The sequence below is a fragment of the Bubalus bubalis genome, chromosome 13 (assembly GCF_019923935.1).
Source record: "Bubalus bubalis isolate 160015118507 breed Murrah chromosome 13, NDDB_SH_1, whole genome shotgun sequence".
In the NCBI taxonomy this organism is placed as follows: domain Eukaryota; kingdom Metazoa; phylum Chordata; class Mammalia; order Artiodactyla; family Bovidae; genus Bubalus; species Bubalus bubalis.
Genome location: NC_059169.1, coordinates 55,301,333 through 55,317,981, shown reverse-complemented (window position 1 = coordinate 55,317,981; position 16,649 = coordinate 55,301,333). Strand labels below are relative to the sequence as shown.

The 16,649-nt window shown below is 51.4% G+C and overlaps 1 protein-coding gene across 1 annotated transcript in view; it reads right to left on the bottom strand.

The window, feature by feature from the left end:
- Positions 1-16,356: 16,356 nt before the first annotated feature.
- The window catches only part of TNFRSF19 (TNF receptor superfamily member 19), an 89,796-nt gene continuing 89,503 nt past the window's right edge, over positions 16,357-16,649 (bottom strand). The window contains exon 11 of the transcript XR_006544064.2: positions 16,357-16,614. The gene's annotated coding sequence lies outside the window, so the exon portion shown is untranslated. The remainder of the gene's footprint in view (positions 16,615-16,649) is intronic.

The window sequence follows — 16,649 nt, the reverse complement described above, 5'->3', positions numbered from 1 at the left end:
TAGAGGATGAGATGATTGGATAGCATCACCAACTCAATGGACATGAGTTTAAGCAAGTTCTGGAAGTTGCTGATGGACAGGGAAGCCTGGCATGCTGCAGTCCATGAGGTCGCAAAGAGTTGGACACAACTGAGCAACTGAAGTTAACTGAACTGATTGAACCACCTTGATATTTGAGTTACAGCCCAGACTACTGGACTTCCCTGGTGGTACAGTGGGTGGGAATCCGCCTGCCAACGCAGGGGACACAAGTTCAACCCTGGTCCAGGATGATCCCACATGCCACAGAGCAACTGAGCCCGTGCACCACAACCACTGAGCCCAAACCCTAGAGCTGGATCTACTGAAGCCCGAGCACCCTAAAACCTGTTCTCCACAACAAGAGAAACCACCACCATCAGACACCTACACACGGCAACTAGAGAGTAGCCCCCGCTTGCTGCAAATGGAAAAAGTCCAAGTGCAGCTACAAAGACGCAGTGAAATCAGACACAAATAAAAATTTTTAAAAAACCATCCAGACTACTGAACTTACAGCTGAAGCTTCAGAGCAATTCGGCATGATTATTATGAAGTTAATAACTCTGAGAATTTAGCTGAGTCCAAAGAGACACATGTGTTCCTTTATTCACTTCACAAATACTTCCTAAGCACCTGCTGTGCATCTGGTACTTTCTGGGTACTAGGGTTCGATCAGTGAACGGAACAGGGAACACCCTCTGCTCTCGTGGCACTTCGACTCCAGCAAAGAATCATGGAAAATAAAATGAACAAGTAGTAGTTTAAAAGGTAACAAGATCCATGGCGAAAAAGGGGAGGGAATGTGGAGTCTGGGGAACCAGGCAATGGAAAATTGCAGGTCAGAGGCAGCCTCCCTGGGAAAGTAACAAAAGACAGTGAAAGAACTCTGGGGTGTCCGGGGGAGGAGCCACAGGTATTTTGGGGGAGGAGCCAGGGAATAGCACATGGGAAGGCCCTCGGGTGGAGATGTGCCTGACTCTTTGAAGGCTGCAAGAGGTCTACGTTAAGACACTAAGCTCTGTGGAATACTAATGATATATTTTTAAAAGCAAACAACATATGGTCTCTTTCCACACTTACCTGTTGTCTAACATTCTTTGCAGGCACATAAGTGCCTGTTTGTGAACTGGTCCTTGAACGTAGAAACATTCAAAAACATGAACTCCGCCCTCTTTCTTTCATATTTTATTTGGAAAACATTTAAATATGTACTACATGCTAGGTGTTTTATAAATTCACTTATTCCTTGTAACGCTCCCCAGGTAGCTATAATTATTATCCCCATTTTACAAGGGATTGGCTGAACCACAGAGAGGTTAGGTTACTTGTCTAAGATTCCACAGCTAATATACACCAGAGCTGTGATTTGAACCCAGTCTGCCTGACTTTAGAGTCCACGCCCTTTACCTCTATACTCTTGGGTCCCTGATGGGACCACGTCCCCCCCCAGTGGAGAGCTGGCATCCGTGGGAACAGCTCCAAAGAGCCTGTTGTGCACATCCCTTCCCAGCTCCAAGTTCCTGGCTTCCCCTGGGTAACTAGAAACCAGCCACAGCGAGAGCTTTGACAGCAGGGGATCGGAAAGCCCTGCAAAGTGGGGAGTGTCCTGCCGCCCAGCTTGTCCACAAGCCCACAACTGACGCCACCCATCCTTCACCCCGCACAACAGGCTTCCAGCCTTCTCCACATTTCTCGACTTGCACCCCTGCCGTCGATTGCTCTAGGTCCACGGAGGCCCCCGCAAGCTGTCGTCACAGCAGGACTAACGTCCCCTGGGTCCCTGTGAGCAGAAGTCAGTGTCACATCCGGTGTTGGCGTGCAGACGGAGGGTGCCTGTGGCACTGGGTGTAGGCTCCAGCCCTGCTCGGGGGACAGGCAGCCCCTCCCGATCACCTCCCCTGTGTCCACGAGTCTCCTCCATCCATATTCACGTCCGCTGGGCAGCCTGATGTGGGGCTCTGCAGCCAGGGGAGAGTCAGGTCTGAACCGGGGACCCCACCCCCACAGCCGCGGGGACCCTCCTCTCAGAAGCCATGCTCAGTATCTCAGCGTGGCTCCTGGGCTCCCACCACACCATGTCTTGGGACCATGCTCGCCTGCCTTCTGCCCAGGGGTGCCCGCTGACCGCTTCCTGTCAGCTGGAGGCCCAGCACATCCGAGGCTGCCGCCCACACAGCGCTTCTGCCCTCCCCCCCGCCCCACGCTCCGTCCCCTGTCCTCCCACTCAGGACAAGCATCCCCTACTTGGCGTGTCTACCCGTGACCTGACCACACCCCCTCACTTTCCAGGAAGCCCCTTGGTGGCCCAGTGCCGCTTTTGTCTGTGTCCCCAGCACAGTGAGCAGTGCCAGGGTGACTGGCGGCCCATCCTATCATGTTGCCAGCCCAGCACCAGGCACCCAGGACCTGCGGGACGTGTGTGCAGAGAAGGGGCCTCCAGGGGTCTGGCCACATCCGGGGTCTGGCCAGGCGCGCCACCAGGCCACGCTGAGGCCAGTGTGGAAACGAGAGGCCCCGTCCGCCCTGGGACACCCCTGCTCTCCCCCAGCTGGGGGTGGGGAAAGCTGAGCCCCAGCCTGTCCGCGGATGTTTATCAAGGGCTGTGGACGTGCAGACTCGCAGTTCCAGGAGCGTGGACCAACCCCTCTCTTTCAAGTGGCCTCTGGCAGGACCTCCTGGCCGCCATCGGGTGGTTGTGGGAAAGCGGGGGCCGGGGAGACGCTGTCGAAACCAGGGTAGAATTTCCTGACCTCAGAGTCTTTTTAACTCTTTACATTTCAGGGCTGCCATTCGAGGAGCAGGATCTTTCTCAGATGTCACCCTGCCTTGAAGGCGTCAGGACCCAGCGTTCTGTCTGGGAGTGCCATCCTTCCACCCCTCACCCGGAAGAATGTAATTTGGGGGGAAGGGATGTAAGTATTTTTAAGAAGCATAGGTGAATGCTTATAATTTAATTTAAAAATCAGTGTCTTCTTCCTTATCTCAGAGGTTTACCACGGTTTCTCCCCAGGTCCTTCCCCAAGTCCTCTCCCGGACCCTCAGCACCTCTGCCGGGCACCTCCCAGGCCAAGAACCAGAAAGGACAGCAGAGCCCCAGAGCACTGCCTTCACGTGAAGGCTTTCAGAAGCACTGAGATGTCAATGGCTTTTGCTTTGATTACTAATCTTCCCTGTAGTTCAAACAGTAAAGAATCTGCTTGCAGTGCAGGAGACCAGGGTTCAATCCCTGGGTTGGGAAGATCCTCTGGAGAAGGGAATGACAACCCACTCCAGTATTCTTGCCTGAAGAATCCCATGGACAGAGGGGCTACAGTCTGTGGGGTCACAAAGAGTCAGACGACTGAGCGACTAACACACACGTGCTATTCTTACCATTTGGGGTCACCTGTAGAGGGCTTCCCTGGTGGCTCAGTGGTAAAGAATCCACCTGCCAAGCAGGAGATGCGGGTTTGATCTCTGAGTCGGGACAATCTCCTGGAGGAGGGCATAGCAACCCACTCCAGTATTCTTGCCTGGAGAATCCCATGGATGGAGGAGACTGGCAGGCTACAGTCCATGGGGTCACAGAGTCGGCCGTGACTGAATGACTAAGCATGCACACACACAAATACACGTTTGAACAGTAGCTTTGTACAGCTCTTGAATGAGGTAATATAAAAGTAGCAGTGTGTTTTTGGTTTTTTAAGTCATGGAATTAGAGAATAATTTTAAATATAATGAAAAAAAGTAATATACTTAGAAATCTATAGCATGAAGTGTCGGGAGCTATTTCTCATCTCAGTCTCCAAAAGACCCAGGGCCTGCACCTGTCCGTGGTACCTTCTCAGGCCTCTGCACCCACCCTTCTTCCAGCCCTGGATCTGGTGTCTCCCGTCTGGTCACACTGAATTCCCCCAAGTTCTCCCAACACATGACAAAAAAGACGGCCACTATTACAGAATGGCTACTTTCTTTGTGCTAGACATGCTCCTAAGATCTTTATGTATATTAACATGTGTAATCCTCAGAACGACCCTGGGAGGCGGGTACCATTCTCCATCCTTGTTTATGGATGGGGAAACCAAGGCACGGAGATGTTGTCACTTGCCTGAGGTCGCACAGCTACGAAGCCAGGCAGAGGGAGCCCAGCCTCCACCTTATGCTCCTGTGCAGAGCTGCCCTCAGCCCTGCCCTGCCCACCAGACCCCACTCCATCTGCAGGAGCCCACGCATCACCCCTCACAATGCCATCACCACCAGCTGAACGGCCACCCCCATCCTGGGTCTCATCTCACATCTCAGTCACTGCCCCTCCCCCGAGTGTGATCATCTGCTCCCCCATCATCCCCCCCATTCCGAGTCCCCACCAGGGTCTATGCGGGTCATTTTTGCATTTTGAGTCTGGTGCATGGGGTCAATACACATTTGCACAAAGCATGGGAGATGGGCGTGCATCGCAGAGCCCATGAGGCTTGTGGCTGAAATGGGGTCCAGGCCCCTGGATGGTTCCCTGCCCTCTGCCCGCTGTCTGATGCCCTTGGATCCGCAGGCTCCCCCACCGCCCTGTGCCTCCTCTCCTCGGCTTCATGGGCTGTCCCCTTGCCCACCCTGTCTGGAGGCTTTTTGCCTTCTGCCTGTCTCTGTCTACCCTGCCTTCCTCCGTCTCTCAGCCTGAGACAAGGGCAGATAACAGACCCCAAGAAGGGACAGAAAGGCCAGGCCTGAGGAAGGGGGCCTCTGCAGAGACCTGGGTCTCGTGAGCGGAGGTGGGAACAAGCTGCCCAATCCCTGGCAGGGTCAGCCTGTGATAGCGTCCTGCAGGCGACCTGAGAGGCTGAGGAAACACTCATCCCTTCCTGCAGAGCTCACCCGGGCTCCGAGGGGCCACAGCCACAGCCGCTGTGCAGAGCCCTCGCGGGCCCACAGCTCTGACACCGCCTGGTCCCCGACACGCTTTGCAGAGCGGCACGGCCAGCAGTCCCGCAGCCTCCAGGCTCTGCACACACTGGTGATGGCTGGTCTGCCCTCGTGGGCCACCCCGCACCTGGGGCTGGGCCTGGCCAGCCCATGTCCACAGGCACCAGCTCTGTGGGGAATTCTCTCCATTCAGCCCCTGGCGCCTCCCTGTCCGCGGGCCCTCTGTCCATCCCCTCCACCTCAGCTAAGTCTCCACCGTCTGCGGGCCGGCTTGCTGGCTCCAGGGCTCCAGGGCGACGGCCCTCGTTCCTGGTCCCTGACTCCATCCCTCAACTATGTGATTCACAACTGAGTGCTCTGCGTGGTTGCTCCCCCGATCCCGTTCCGGGCTCACATATAATTTGCTGGCCTTTTCTCATTCCCCTGAGGTCTCTCTCAGTGCCTGTCTTTTCCAGACACTTAATCTCCCTGCCATTAGTAACTTGGTTTGGGATTCTTGCCCTCCTCAGGGCAATCCCTAAATTTTTTCCACCCTGATGCCTTTTATTCACTGCCCTCAATGAGTGCCTCTGGCTTTTTGCATCCTGGTCTCATCCTCATCTAGGGGGCTTGTGGAGTTTCGGAGTTTCAGTTACAGGGCAGCTGCCTCCCCGGGTCATCTGGGAGGCGAGGCCAGAGGGAGTGGGCCTTACCACGGACACCCCTCCTTCTGCCTCCAGATCCTGCCGGCCATGCCGTTGGGGAAGTCCTGGGAAGACTCAGAGACGTGAGCTCCAGTGAAAACATGAAATAACCGGGCCTGTGGGACTGTGAACGCATGTGCGGGCACAAGTGTTCCTCCCAAGGGTAAGGCGTTCTCCTGTCGAGGGCAGGATGAGCTGTGTTTCCCATCTTTTTTATATGATGCAGATGGGTTAGCACTAGAACAAGATTAGAGATAAAGTTTCTCCACAGTTAATCTGGAGGCATGGGATGGGAGCCAAGGACAGATTTCCTGGGGGTGGGGGATGGGGCACAGAGTGAGAGTTTCTGCAGGATCTTTAAAAATAAAATGGAGATTGCTCTATCCAGGAGGGCTTAAGTCCGAGCCTTGTAAAATGGGACCCTTACTACATTTAAACGCTATCAACATCTTCTGGCTTTGATTCCATCCTTTGGATATTGTTCTCAATGATACTTTCTCCTTCTATCCTATTTCAACTGTCTAATCTCAGTATCTCCAGGGTTATTCTGGGTTAGGAGCATGCTGTAAATGACAAATGAGCAGGTTTACCACAGGCCTTCTTGATCCTGGAAACTTATTTGATCTCCACGCATCTCCTCTCAGACGCTGAAAATGCTTTATGTTTAAACCATGTTACCACCCTCCTCGGCTCTCAAATATCACCTTACACCCACAGCTTCAGGGTCTTGGCCATCAGCATCTCCAGGGAGGAGTCTCAGCTGAGGGACAATTTGAACTGAACCCCTACACCACTGATACGTAACACGACACTCCAGTTGCCTGCATCCCGGGACGGCTGTTGCAGCAGATGTGGCAAACGCAGTGCTCGACACAGACTAAGTGGCTGGTGGCCATGCGGGCGGCTGACAGTGAGGACAACAGGGTACAGAAGAGGCTAAGTCAGTGCTTTCCCCTCTGGGCCTCATGTCCCCTACTCATCATTTACTGTCAGGATGTTTCCCCAACTTCAGACAATTCTACAAAGCTACAGTCATCAAAACAGCATGGTATTGGCACAAAAACAGACATAAGATCAATGGAACAGACTAGAGAGCCCAGAAATAAACCCACACACCTATGGTCAACTAATCTTTGACAAAGGAGGCACGAATATACAACAGAGAAAAGTCTTTTCAGCAAGTGTGTTAGGACAGCTGGACGGCCACATGTAAAAGTCAGAACACACCCTTTTACCATACACACAAATAGACTCAAGATGGCTTAAAGACTTAAATATAAGACATGACACCATAAAACTTCTAGAAGACACAACAGGAAAAACATTCTCTGACATAAATTGTACCAATGTTTTCTTAGGTCAGTCTCCCAAGGCAACAGAAATAAAAACAAAAATAAACAAATAGGACCTAATCAAACTTAACAACCTTTTACACAGTATAAGAAACCATAAGCAAAACAAAAAGACAACCTACAGAAATGGAAGAAAATATTTGCAAGTGATGTGACTGACAAGGGCTTAATTTCCAAAATATATAAACAGTTCATATAAGTCAACAACAATAAAACTTTAAAAATGGGCAGAAGAGCTAAATAGACATTTCTCCAAAGAATACAGATGGCCAATAGGCATCTGAAAAGAGGCTCAACATCACTAATTACTAGAGAAATGCAAATCAAAACCACAATGACATATCACCTCATGCCACTCAGAACGGCCATCAATAAAAATAACAAGTGCTATTTGTAAATAACACTGTAAATTACAAGTGTTGAAGAGAGTGTGGAGAAAGGAGAGCCCTCCTACATGGATGGTGGGAATGTAAGCTGGTGCAGTCACTGTGGGAAATGATATGGGGTTCCTCAGAAAAGTAAAAACAATTAGCATATGATCCTGCAATCCCACTCCTGGGCACATATCTGGAGAAACCTCTAATTTAAAAAGATAGGTGCACCCCTATGTTCATAGCAGCACTGTTCACAACAGCCAAGACATGGAAGCAACCTAAATGCCCAGTGACAGAGGAATGGATAAAGAAGATGTGGTACATACATGCAATGGAATATTTCTCAGCCATAAAAAGAAGAAAGTGATGTCGTTTGCAGCACCATGGATGGACCTGGAGATAATCACACTGAGAGCCAAGTCACCAGTCAGGCTTTCTTGGGGTAAGCTGGACCACGGTCTTCTGAGCATCGCAAAGTGCCGCCCCCACCCCTGACCCTGTTCTTGGTCTCTGCAGGGTCACGCCCACCATGTGAAGCCATCACTGGCTGCTTTTACTGCATTTCACATTTCAGAAGACATTTCATTTTCTCTGATTAGCCTATACCTGGAAATCCAAAAGAGGTTTTGTCTTTGTTTTCAAGGCACCATGATTTGAGACGCTTCCAACACAGTGAAACCTGAGGCAGGGGGACCCGCTCCTTGTCCCCTGGGCAGGGGTGACTTGGCCCATGGGCACAGAGCTGCCCAGCACCCTTTTGGGCCTAGGTCCCAGCAAGCACAATGGGCATTTAGAATGAGAGTCACAGGAGGGTCGGTGCAGGGGAGAGGGGAGAAGCTGTGGAGGCAGGACCCCACATCCACCTCCTTCACCCTCCCCTCATGTCTCCCCATGACTGCTTGCCCTCAGTGGTCACATGAATGTGCTCCAGGCTGGGCCCCAGCTTCTACCCCACTAGGGCCTGGTCCAGATTGAACACAAAGTTCCAGGTTCAAACCAGTACTGAGGGATTCTAAAAGGTGACAGCAGACAGGGCATGAAACCAAGTGGGCCCTTCTGTGCTCTGGGCCTTGTGACTCGGTGGCACAGCCCCGAAGCTGCCCAACCCCAGGACATTGTCACAGAAGCTACTCGCTGGGCAAGGCCAAGGCAGGCTTGTCAATGCTGGGCCTGGGACTGAGGCAGGGCTGGGGCCCCATGTTAGGAGAAATCACAGCCTGGCACAAGCTGGAATCTCAGCTTCAGCCCCGGGGGCCGAGGGGAGTGTGGCTGGGCTCACAGACGTCCTGGGAAGGAATGCGAGCTCAGGGCCTTCAAAGGAACCACAAGAAAGAAGAAATTCTCCCTCTGATCTCAGCCCTGAGGAGCAGATCAGATCAGAGTAGAGCAGGCAGGCCACACCTGGGGAGGAGCAGTCACTGCGGGTCTGTGTACTGAGCCCCCCCGGGGTGGGCACCCCACACGCAGGACGCTTGGGATGGACTGCAGGCTTCGGGGAACCTCCAGGGTCCAGCTGGCTTGATCACCATCTCCCAGTTGGTGCCCTCCCCCAATCCAGCACCATCCCAGCAGGAGAGGGGCCCAGGTCCCTGCAGGTGGGCACAGGCTGGTGACGGGGGAGGGAATTCGGCCTGGCGCCACCAGTGGGCTCTCTGCCTGCTCTCCAGCTTCTTCTGCCCCCAGAAAAGCAAATGAAAAGCAGCCAAACCACCAAACAGCTTTTCTCCCCTACCAGCTTTAGTGCATCTTTCCCAAGAAGGCTGGGCTTCCTTGATAGCTCAGATGGTAATGAGTCTGCCTGCAGTGCATGAAACCTGGGTTCGATTCCCGGGTTGGGAAGATCCCCTGGAGAAGGAAATGGCAACCCACTCCAGTATCCTTGCCAGGAAAATTCCATGGATGGAGGAGCCTGGTGGGCTACAGTCCATGGAGTCACAAAGAGTCAGACACAACCGAGCGACTTCATTCATTCATTCTCAGAAGGCTTGTCCACAGGCCCCAGTGCTTGGGGTCATGGTGCTGAGGTCTGAACTGGTGGGTGTGGGCCTTGGGGATACCGGGGCCCCCAGTACCCCACGGTGTCCCGAGGCCTGAAGCTCAGGGAGGCCTGAGGAGCCCTGCTGCTCACTCACTAGACTGTGCTCCTGTGGGGCCGCCCAGGTCCTCCCTGCTCATTGATGGACAGTACTGGGTGGTGGGCACTGTGGCTGCAGCCAGCCTTCCTGGCCTCCATCAGTTGGATTAGGAAGAGCCGTCTATGGCTATTAGTGTGGACCAAGTCCCACAAGGGGTGAGGCTGGAGCCGCTCAAGTCCCTGGCTCTCTGGGCATCTCCTGGTGGCCGGTTTTGCCCAGGCCCGTCTCCATTCCCGGAGGGGTATTAGACAGGTTTACCCAATAGGGGTGCTTCCCAGGTGGTGCTAGAACCTGCCTGCCAATGTAGGAGATGTGGTTTCGATCCTTGAGCTAGGAAGATCCCCTGGAGAAGGAAATGGCAACCCACTCCAGTATTTTTGCCTGGAGAATCCCATTGACAGCCTGGCAGGTACAGAGCCTGGGAGGTACAGTCCCTGGGGTTGCAATGAGTAGCACAGACTGAAGCGACTTAGCATGCATACACACACCCGGCAAGGACTGGTAGAACCCCAGCCGCCACACAGCAGGGGAGCATGCATGCACCCTGAGCCACCTGCCGACACCCACTTCCTAGCCGCTGTCACCCCGGCCTGTCACCTTGCTGTTCCTGCCACCCCGCAGGTCCGGCCCCTGCCACCCCCTGACAGCAGTGGCCTCTCACGGCTGAGCTCTCCCTTTAAATTCTGGGTGTTTCCCTGGGAAGCGGGCCTGGGGTCTCCCAGCCCGCGGGCTCGGCTGCTCACTGCTGTCTGTCTGCACGTCTGGTTTCTGCATCCTGCGCAGGGGACCCACGTCTCATGGCAGTCCCAGGGAGCTCCCAACTGCAGGGCTTGCACACCTCCCCCGACCTGGGGCTGGGATACCCTGGTCTCCTTGCAGCCCCCATCCCACCCCTCACACACACCTCCTCCAGGAGGGAACAAGGCCCCCAAACCACAGCTCGGCCGTTCTCTTCTTCTGTCTCTAAAGAACCCCATGTTACCGTGGAAGCGGAGAAATCACCCCAAGCCCCACCGGCCCAGACGAACTGTGACTTGCTCACTGAAAAGAACGCACAGCCTAAAAGTATGAAGTTGGGCTTTATTCCCAGAGCTCACTGAGGACTGTAGCCCAGGAGACGGCCTCTCAGGTCCTCTGAGAAACTGCTCGGCGGAGGGAAGGGAGGAGTCAGGATATGCAGGTGTGTTTGCTGGGGAGGGAAAAAACAACAACAACCCCAAAACATGTAGTGAAACAGCAAATGATGACCACTGGTCAAAAATAACTGCTGTGCTTAGTCACCTAGTCATATCTGTCTTCGCGACCCCCTGGACTGTAGCCCGCCAGGCTCCTCTGTCCATGGGATTCTCCAGGCAAGAATACTGGAGTGGGTTGCCATGCCCTTCTCCAGGGGATTGTCCCAGCCCAGGGATTGAACCCAGGTCTCTCACATCCAGGTGGATTCTTTACCGCTGAGCCTAAGTAACAGAAGATATCTCAAGTTAACGATTTCAGTTCTTTTGTGTACGGCAAGAGGCAAGAGGTCTGGACTCATTCAAATTACTCCTTCAATCTACATCTTAACTGTCCAGGGTCAATGTCCTGTCTTCCTGCATCCTGAATCCCCTCCAGGTGTACCACTGGGGCAGCTGCAGTGGCTGATGGTTCACGGGAAGCAACACTCCTCATTCACTGGAATGACAGGCCATGGTTTTTTGTCTGAAGACTCTTTCCATTTTGCTTGCAGACTGTTTCCACATCTTATTACACTGGTAATATATGTAGAAATAATGATATCTTCCACTTGTTGAGGACCCCTCTGTGACAGCTTTAGATACGTTCTGATTCTTACAATATTCTTTCTGGAGAGTTAGAAATAGTCGCCATTTTGCACAGAAGTAGTTAAAAAAAAAAAACAAAAAACCTCAAGGTGGATTTCTGACGCATGCTACAACACAGATGGAACTTGAGGACATTAAGCCCAGTGGAACAAACCAGCCACGAAGGGATAAACATTGTAAGCTTCCATCTGTGTGCATCCTCACGGTCAGAGACAGGGAGAACAGTGCTCGCCAAGGGGCTGGACGGCCGTGGGCGGGGGGGAGAGTGTTTAATGGGGGCAGAAACTCAGTTTGGAAGGAGAACTTCCCTCCCTCTGGGGATGGAGGGTAGTGACGGCTGACAACCGTGTGAAGGGACGAATACTGGTGAGCGGTGCATTAAGGTGGCTGAGACGGTCGGCAGGCAGGGCTGGGGTGGGGGCCGGTGGGACACAGGCCGTGGCCAGGCCTGAGTGAAGCTCAAGGACCTGCCCGTGGCTGGGCTCCGTGCCTCCCAGGAACCGGACTCTCCACACCCCTGGCGACCCTGAACATTCCCATTGGCCTGCGAAGGCTGGACCAGGAATGAAGGGGTCCCCAGGCCAGGTCAGGGTGGACCCCCGGCAGCCTTGTGGGTGGGGAGTGGTTAAGGTCAGTGACGTGCCCAAGCTCACCCAGCTGCTGGTGGCAGGACTCACTGGCATCTGGCCTCGGTGTCCAGCTTCATCAAGCCACAGCTGTCCTCCATGCTCAGAGCCAGCAGACCAGGGATGAAGTGGAGATTCTCTGTTTTCACATCTGTGCACTTGCACAGTAAGAGGTGAACAGTCCTGTGTTTGGAGCAGGGCCGAGATGGACCAGGGACTGCCCACAGGCCTCTCTTACTCCCTGGGCCAGCCTCCTCAGATCTCTGGGCTGAAACGGCTGGACCCATCTCTGTGGTCCTTCCAGCTCCAGCCTGAGGCTGTAGGATGAAGCCAGGAGCCCGTGCCTTCATCCCACACAAATGCGGCCAGAAATTGGGATCCTCACTCCCCACCTTGCAGTATGGAGAGGGACTCTGCGGTTGCTTCCACAGCTGGGGATCGTGGCTCTGAGATTGGAATCCAAAGTTCACATCCCAGCTCCACCACTACTGGCTGAAAACTTTTCTCCATGCTTTCTACCACTTCCTACCATTCACTGACTGTAAGACAGGTGTTTACTGTCTTGAATCTCCATTTCCCTCTCTGTAAGAGGACGATCGTAATTCTGCTCGTAGGACAGACCTGAAGTCAAATAAGAAAACGGATGTAAATGTGCTGAAGAAGACACGAGCTGCTTTCAAATGTCACATATGGGTCCCCAAGCGAAGAATCTTGCTTTGAGCATATTCATCACGACCAACAGAAACGTCCGGCACACAAGGTCTAACGGTTAAGTATTCAGAGTAAAAAGAAAAACAAGCCTTGAATATTCAGATAAATATCGTTAACTTCAAAGATGTTCGTTCCTTGGTTGGACAATTCATTATTCTGATAATGCTGCTGTTACTTAAGATTTCTTTCAAGTGCATATCTTTTAGAGTTGCCTCCAAAGGGGGCATATCCTTGGTTGGGTAACTCTACCCACTGGATTCAATTTTGGAGAAAAACCAACATTTATACCCATGGAGCTACAGACTGTGACCAGGGCTTCCCTGATGGCTCAAACGGTAAAGAATCTGCCTGAAATGCAGGAGACCCAGGTTTGATCCCTGGGTTGGGAAGAGCCCCTGGAGGAGGGCATGGCAACTCACTCCAGTATTCTTGCCTGGAGAATTCCACGGACAGAGGATCCTGCTGGGCTACAGTCCACAGGGTGGCAAAGGGTTAGACACGACTTAACTAAACAGCAGCACTATATAACTCTACAAATATATGTTGGAGGAAGGAAGGCAGGCCTGACATAGGAAACAGCCAGGCCTCTGGGAGGAATTAGATTCCTGATTAGGTTTCAAGGGAGACGGCTCTTACCTGATACACCGCGGGGAACGCGGGGACATGTGCCAGGCATGGGCCACCTGCCTCCCTTCACCTGCAATTAAAGGATCACCAGCCTCTTCTCAGATCTTCTATTGACTGTAAATAGTCCACCCCAGGGAGGAGATGCCTCTACAGGGCCCTGCTGGCTATGCTCAACCCCAAACAAAATACAGAGAACACAGCTCTTTCTGTCTCAAACAGGAATAGTTAATGCTATTAGAAATTAAGATAAAAAGAAATCCTCCATTTCTACAGATGAATCATTAAAACCTGGCTTGGAAGACCACCCATGGCTCCAGAGAAAGTGTTTTGCCGGTTAAGTTTTTAACATTCGAGGCTCTTGGAGAGGTTGATTTGAAAGCAGCCATAAATCACACCACTTCAAAGGCGACTGTGGTTTGTGAAAGGACCCGGCCGCTGCCTGCCTGCCAGAATCTGGAGGGCAGAAAGAAAGCTTTGACCTTCCTCTGCTGACTCTGCATAATGACCACTTTTGAATCGTGAAATGTCTTAGAAATTATAGAAGATTTTGGAAATTCTCAGACTGCCATTTAGTTTCAAGATAACCAAATGGAACATTTAAGCTATATTTTCATACCTTATCAGATGCTAAATATATATTTTTTAAAAAAATGACAGCTGTTCAAGTTGAAATGGAACAAAGAGACAAGTTCAGAATGATAAGTAGGCAACTGCCAACCGACCTCCATCATGGTGGTCATCACACTGTTTAAGTGACGGCAGAGTCCTTTGGGCCCCCTGCGGGACCCTGCTTGGATCTGAGCTGCCTTCCTTAGAGAGCTGGAGGCACCTCCGGCCCCCACCCGCCGTCTGTATGGACACTGGGAAAGAGGAAAGAGGGTGATGAGTGTCCTTCCCTTATGGGGTCCACAGGGACACTTAACAGTAAGCTGAGAACATGGTGACACTTTAAATAACCTATTTTTGGAAAGTGAAAGTTGCTCAGTCATGTCCGACTCTTTGCAACGCCATGGACTATACAGTCCATGGAATTCTCCAGGCCAAAATACTGGAGTGGGGAGCCTTTCCCTTCTCCAGGGGATCTTCCCAACCCAGGGATCAAACCCGGGTCTTCCGCATTGCAGGCGGATTCTTTACCAGCTGAGCCATAAGAGAAGCCCAAGAATACTGGAGTGGGTAGCCTATCCCTTCTCCAGGGGATTTTCCTGACCCAGGAATCGAACCAGGGTCTCCTGCATTGCAGGCAGATTCTTTACCAACTGAGCTATCAGGGAAGCTGTCTTTTTGGAAAAGAATAGATACACGTATAACTGAATCACCCTGCTGCATGCCTGAAACTAACACAACATTGTAAATCAACTCTAAGATAAAAATTAAATTCAAAAAATGAATAATCCATGTTTTGTTCAGGAAGTCTAAAGTCCTCTCAAAATCTAGGAACAGCTTTCAAAGCTTTATTGAGGGGAGGAAGAGGGGGCTGAGAAAGGAGAAGGGAAGGAGCCAAGAGGAAAGAGGCTCTCAGGTGACCACTGCTGCCCCAGGGGAGCCCCTCGTCCCCCCAGCCCCACTGACCTCCAAAGAGGATGAATGGAGAATTTCTTCTTCAGACCTTCCCACTTGGTGTCACAAAATGAAGGACCAAAAAAAGAGATCATGATAAAATCTTCATACCAAAGCCTCTCAGATAACTTAGAACATTTTTTAGTAGCTTGACCCGCCTCATGCCTGAGAGATGTAACCAGGTCACCCGGGAGGATTCTAAATCCTCAGAGGTCAGAGGTCTGGAGAGGGGTCATGGGGAGGACAGGATCCTAGTGAGACCCTCCATGGGGAGTAAGAGGGGAAACACAGCTGCATTCACACCATCCATCATTTTCTCACCCGATGTGTCGACAAGAATACAAGGTAACAATTTTATTCACAAATAAAAAAAGGTCTTATAAAACTAGTTGTGTAAGAAAACCAACATTTACAAATTCATAAATTCCAGTATGCAAAATAGTCAAGATGAGGTCTAAATGGATGCAAGCTGACTGCCTTAAAGCAATGATGGGATTTTTCCTTTTCTATTTTTTTTTTTTATTAGCACAGACAACAGTGCTTGACCTAGGTAACAGCAACATGAACACTTTATCTAAAGTAGAAAAATCTATATTGGAAAAATATATTCCATATACACAAAATCAGAAAACCCATGCCTTTCTGTGAGTGCTGTCCAATCATCTCATCCTTGTTGGTGAGGTTCTGTGGTGCAGAAAGTAGCAAGGATTCGCACGCCCAGTCCTGTTATCACCTGATGCTGATTTCCTGGCATGCCGGCAGCTGATTTTATCTGAGTGCTGCCAATATTCCAATGATATGAGATGCCAGCTGGACTGTCTTTTCCAGTGTTTACATAGAGCGCAGGATATAACATCATTGTCTGTTCCTGTAGTATGTGGTAGGACAATGTCTTCATCTTGATTAAAATAACCCAGGATTTTTCAAATGTTGCATCAAATAAAATCCATTTGTAACCCTAATTTTCTCCTGGGGGCTTCCCTGGTGGCTCAGCAGTGAAGAATCTGCCTGCCAATGCAGAAGATGCAGGTTCGATCCTTGGGCTGGGAAGATCCCCTGGAGCAGGAAATAGCAACCCACGCCAGTATTCTTGCCTGGAGAATCCCCATGGATAGAGAAGCCTAGTGGACTATAGTCCATGGGGTCACAAAGAGTCAGACACGACTTAGCAACTAAACAACAACAACAATATCTCTGTTGATCAAAAGTGATGTTTCAGGATTTGGAGCCAGAGCCTCTTTTCCATCAATCTTAGCTTTCTCCTCCAAGTGTTTGCCTTTGACATTAATGAGGGCTCTACACATGGAAGATATACTCTGGTTATAAAAAGGAACACAGCCCTGGCCCACCCTGTTGTAACAAAAGTGATTGGATTGCAGACTACAGCACATGTGCTATGCTATGCTATGCTAAGTCGCTTCAGTCGTGTCCAACTCTGTGCGACCCCATAGACGGCAGCCCACCAGGCTCCCCCGTCCCTGGGATTCTCCAGGCAAGAACACTGGAGCGGGCTGCCATTTCCTTCTCCAATGCATGAAAGTGAAAAGTGAAAGTGAAGTCGCTCAGTCGTGTCCGACTCTTAGCGACCCCATGGATTGCAGCCTAACAGGCTCCTCCGTCCATGGGATTTTCCAAGCAAGAGTACTGCAGTGGGATGCCATTGCCTTCTCCGACAGCACATGTGACTTAAGCTTATCTGCATTTTCCTGGCCCTCTTGTGCTCAGATCCTAAGTACTTTGCATGAGTTTCCTAAAGGCACATCTCAGAAGAGCTGGTGCATGCCAGAGCTTAAGAATCATTGGTTTAGACTAGAAAAAAACGGAAGAGAAAAAACAAAGTCAGT